This window comes from Dipodomys merriami, unplaced genomic scaffold, assembly GCF_024711535.1.
Source record: "Dipodomys merriami isolate MVZ:Mamm:240054 unplaced genomic scaffold, mDipMer1.0.p SCAF_3999, whole genome shotgun sequence".
Taxonomy (NCBI): Eukaryota; Metazoa; Chordata; class Mammalia; order Rodentia; family Heteromyidae; genus Dipodomys; species Dipodomys merriami.
This window is the reverse complement of record NW_027205602.1, coordinates 1-5000: the sequence shown is the minus strand read 5'-3', so window position 1 is coordinate 5000 and position 5000 is coordinate 1. Positions and strand designations below refer to the sequence as shown.

Below are 5000 nucleotides of genomic sequence, written 5' to 3'. Positions count from 1 at the left end.
CACATTTACACTCCTCAAAAAAAAAACAAACAAACACAACTTACCAGGACACTGGGGATTCACATATGTACTTCTAGCTCAGTGCTCTGCTACTTGAGCCACAAACTCCATTTTCAGCATTTTTGGTGTTTAGTTGGAGATAGGAGTCTCACAGGTTTTCCTCCCCTGGCTGGCTTTGAAACAAAATCCTCAGCTCTTTGCCTACTGAGTAGATAGGATTACAAGCTTGAACTGATACTCTTATTTTTCTATTCTATTCTTCTTTTGCTTTTCTATTTAAGAATCATTTCGTTAAGTGGCAAAAAAATCCTGCTTTTGAACACAGCAGAGAAAATCAATGAAAATAGAAGCTGTATCTGAATAGATCAATAAATGGATATATATTTTAAAAGACGTATCAAAATACAAAATAACAAAACAGAGAAGAAACCAGTTGCCAATAACCAAAACAAATGAGTACTTTATCAGAAATCCTACCGTTATAAAATTTAAAAGTACAGTAATAAACAACTTCAGATGATTTATTCAAAGATGAAACCTATCAAACCTACTTAAGGAAGAACGAAAAAAAATGGAATCTACACAAATTTTCTAAATTTACATTTAAATGCATTTCAATCTATAAAACTCTAGGTACTGATGAATTTATTATTGACTTTTCCTAAAACTTTGAAGAGATCATTTTGATTCTACAAAAATATTTCCTTAGAAAGTGAGGAAATACTATTTGCCCTCTTAAAAGTTTCTCGTAAAAATATCTGGCTGAATTTTGTCTGGAATTATACTCTATGTACTGAGCAGTTAAGGAAAATTGTTTCAGGACATTGAGTCTTCTAATCATTAAGTACTTGATCGTTCATTTACTTAGTCCTTATTTTTTTGTATAACATTTGAAAGGTTTTATAAAATCCATTAAAGATAAACTTCTGAATTGGAAAACCTTTTGGAGGGAATTTACTCAAAGCAGAATGATATATTTTAGGCATCTCAGTATTTAGAGCTGTGAGTATGAACTCCATGAACAGTATAACTTGTCTTTAAGGAAGTTTTTAATACATAGAGCATAACTAAGAAAAATTGTAGGTGATAGAGTAACTAAGGGAGGCCAGGACGTGGCCAACTGCCTCCATAGGAAGACAAAAGCTTGGGATGTACCCTGAGGGACAATGCTCCTGTCCTGTTCTGTCCTGTCGAGCTACTTGTCATGTATTGGGTACCTGCACAGGGAGGGCTGGAACTGCTCTCACAGCACCATGAACGTGGTTAGCTTGCTGCCATCCAAGGCCAGCAGCAGAAATCAGATGAAGTGGAGCAGGGATTGGATGGAGGGCGGCCCGTGCTTGATGGATGTTGCTTCTGTGCATACATGATGAAGACCACAGACCTGGTTTTGTTTTCCAATAGAGAAACTGCAGCACTGCCTGAGCCACAAGTATGTCCACTTGCCATGGAAGCTTTGGGCCGTGGAGTCCTCCACCAGCATGTTGGCGCAGCCCTCACCGTCTGTGGAGTGTAGAAAGTAGTATCAAGATTCCCAGTAGTTCGGCTCTTTCCACAGGGTCAGGGCCCAAAATGGAAGGAGCTAAGGATGGCCCCATTTCCAGGAACCCCAACTGGAACACTTCAGGGCTCTGGAGAAGGGGTCCATCAACTGAACATCCTAGCCAGACACTCCATCCATTTCTGCCATCTACATCTATTTCAGGGACTCCAACACCAGCATGGACAGCTCTGCTGTGTTTTTTTGCTGGCCATGAAGGAAGAACAGCAGTATGCTCCTGAGCACATGAGCTCTTGGGCCTCAGCGGGCTTGCTCTGGGACATGTACCTGAAGAAGATGGTCCAGTACATTTGGTGTGCCCCATACTGGCCGCCTTTCTCCATGCAGCTTAACTTGCATGTGATTGTGGGCTTCATTGTGAGAGCCTTCCTGCTCCACCATCGCTGCTGCCAATGTGGCCCAAGTAGTATAATCTTTAGAAGGACTAGGACAAAGCCTGAGAATATTATTGCAAGAAATTGGGGTACATCAAAAAGAGGGTGGGGAAAGGGTAGACAAATGAAGGGAGGAAGGGGCAGAATGTAGTCAAGCTCATTGGGAGAAAGTGAGGGAACAGAAGATGTTGTATGAAAGGAAATGTTCTCATCTGACTTATGCAAATGAAATCCCTCTACACAACCTCTTTAAAATAACTATAATCAGCAGGGCACAGGCCACTCAGGCCTGTAATCTTAGCTACACAGGAAGCTGAGATCTGAGGGTCTCAGTTCAAAGCCAGCCAGGGCAGGAAACTCCATGTCACCCTTATCTCCAATAAACCACTAAAAAACAGGAAGTGGCGCTCTGGCTCAAGTGGTAGAGTGCTCATCTTGAGTGCAACAGCTGAGGGATAATGCCCAATCCCAGAGTTCAAACCCCATGCCTGACAATAAATAAATAAATAAATAAATAAATAAATAAATAAATAAATAAATAAATAAATAAATAAATAAATAAATAAAACTAAATTTGCTAAAAAGGAATTCATTGCCTATACTGCAAAACTAAGAAATAAAAGGGAATGGTGGGTCAGAGGGGGGTGTGATTATTGTAGGTGTGGCACAAATCAATTTGCACTGTATTCATAAACTGCTTTTGTTATATGGCAACTCCTTTGTACAAATACTGAAAGATAAATGACAAATAAAAATAATAATTGAATAGATGTAAAATAAGATACAGGAGAAAGAAATGGTTGATAGATACTTCTGATATGGAACAGGGCTTCCTATTACATTGGGACCCTATAGAAGAACTCTACTGTTTTTGTAATATTTCAGAATAAGATGAGATTCATAAAGCATAGTTCATTATGATTTTTCAAAAATAATTTAAGTAGTTGTTAATAACCCAACAATACTAAATTCCTATATTATCTACATGAACAAATGTAATTTATTATCATGGTTTGAAAGAAAAATCTATGGAAACACTTTTATTTTTGGTAAGACATGAAGCTTGACCTCTGGGCCTGGGCACTACCCCTCAGCTCTTCAGCTCAAGGCAAGCACCTTACCACTTGAGCCACATAGCCATTTCTGGTTTTCTGGTGGTTAATTAGAAATAAGAGTCTCATGCACTTGCCTGCCCAGGCTGGCTTTGAAGCGCAATCTTCTGATCTCAGCACCTTGACTAGCTAGGATTACAGGTGAGGGCCACCGATGCCTGGATAAAATTCTTAATTCCAATTAATAAGCAGAAACCCAGAACTTGAGGCTTTGCTTAAAAGGGGGAGTGCAGGTAGAAAGTGTAAAGCAAATACTAGCAGAGAGGCAAGCAGAGAAAGAGAGAGAAAGAGAGGGAAGGAGAGAAAAAGCGAGAGTAAGAGAGAGGGAGGGAGAGAGAGAGAAAAATGTAAAAACAAGAAGCAACCATGGGAGGAGACAGGCAAAAGAGTGTAATGAAAGTGAATATTATGAAAATAAGTAGTATGAAAATAGGAAAATATAATGGAGTCCATTATTTTGTACAATAATAAGACAATATATCTAAAAGAAATTATTTAGACAGTGATGAGGACATATTAGCTGGTGGGGAAGATATTATTTACATTCACTTAGGCCCCAAACACAATCTCTGAAGATGCTCCTGTTCTATCCGGGCCAATGAAGTGGCCACTGCCAGTTTTTGCAGCAAAAAAAGAAAAATGTCATTCTGAGAACCAATGAGAGATAATGGCCAGACACAAGTGCCAGGCCCTGGGTTTTGTTCTCAGATTTGAAAAAAAAACTATTTAATCTTATTTAGTTTATGACTTACTTCACAGAAGAAATAAATGTATTCACTCATTCATGGATGCACATATTGATACATTTTCGGGCTCATTTGAGAAAATTTACTATGAAAAAGCATAACAGAAGTCACATACTGATGGTTCATGCTTGTAATCCAAGCCACTCAGGAGGCTGAGATTTGAGGATCATGGTTTGCAGCCAGTTGGTGCAAAACCGTCTATAAGTCTCTTATCCCAACCAGTAAAAGACCAACCAGCAAAAAAACTATAGCAGTGTCTCAAGCAGTAGAATGTTAGCCAAGAGCTATAAAGCTACAGGGCAGCACCCAGTTACTGAGTTCATGTCCCAGCAGAACTGGCAGAAAAAAAATGAACTCGAATTCAAAACAGCTTTATTAGGTTCAAAATAGTTCATAATCATTGAGAATAATTTGCTATTTGGGGCCAAACAAAACAATCATTTTTCTACTAATGACACAGAATAAAACACTCCTTAATTAGTTCTAAATCATGTAGGATTTCAGTATGTGGAACTGTACCTTTTCTAATGATAGCAGAAAACTGTATGTATTATATCCCAGGACTGTAAAACATATAAAATTAGATTTGTGCTCCATGGACAAAGTTTCATGATTCATAAAAGAGTATCTTCACAGTACTTAAAGTTTTTATATACTCTACACTGATCCTTTTTCCATACTGTATTATTATTGAGCACAACATAATTGTTAGTAAGCCTTGCCTTTACATTGGAAAATTCCCAATGCTGAACTTTCTAAACTTTCCTTTCTTTTATAAAGCAAATAAAACTATGATGGTATGTGAATATCATCAGTAGAAAAGTAAGTGAATGCCACCTCTACAATGCTCTGGACCTGCTTGATCATCTCACCAAGCTGCAGTTCTGTGTTCTTTCAGGCATCCTTTCAGGCTGATTGATCTTCTCCTTAGTGCCCAGGTTAGGGTGCCCAGTAACTTCCCTCCAGTCTCCAAGGTTAGCTCGTGGTTGTTTCTTCATTGCAGAAAATAGATTTCTGTATTCTACAAAAAAATAAATGTGATTGGGTCAAGCCTCTACTGTCATAAAGATTTTATTGTACATTAGTCCATATTTCCTCAGAGAATTCCTTAAATATTCAATTAATGGGAGGAAGGGGCTTGGAGGGAGGGAGGGAAAAGAAGGCACTATACAAAAGGAAATGTATTCATTATCTGACTCATGTAATT

The 5000-nt window shown here is 38.3% G+C and overlaps 1 pseudogene; it reads right to left on the bottom strand.

Annotated features, from left to right (window-relative positions):
- Positions 1-1155: 1155 nt before the first annotated feature.
- On the bottom strand, positions 1156-1824 carry LOC138805515 (Golgi to ER traffic protein 4 homolog pseudogene; annotated as a pseudogene).
- Between the last annotated feature and the right edge of the window lie 3176 nt (positions 1825-5000).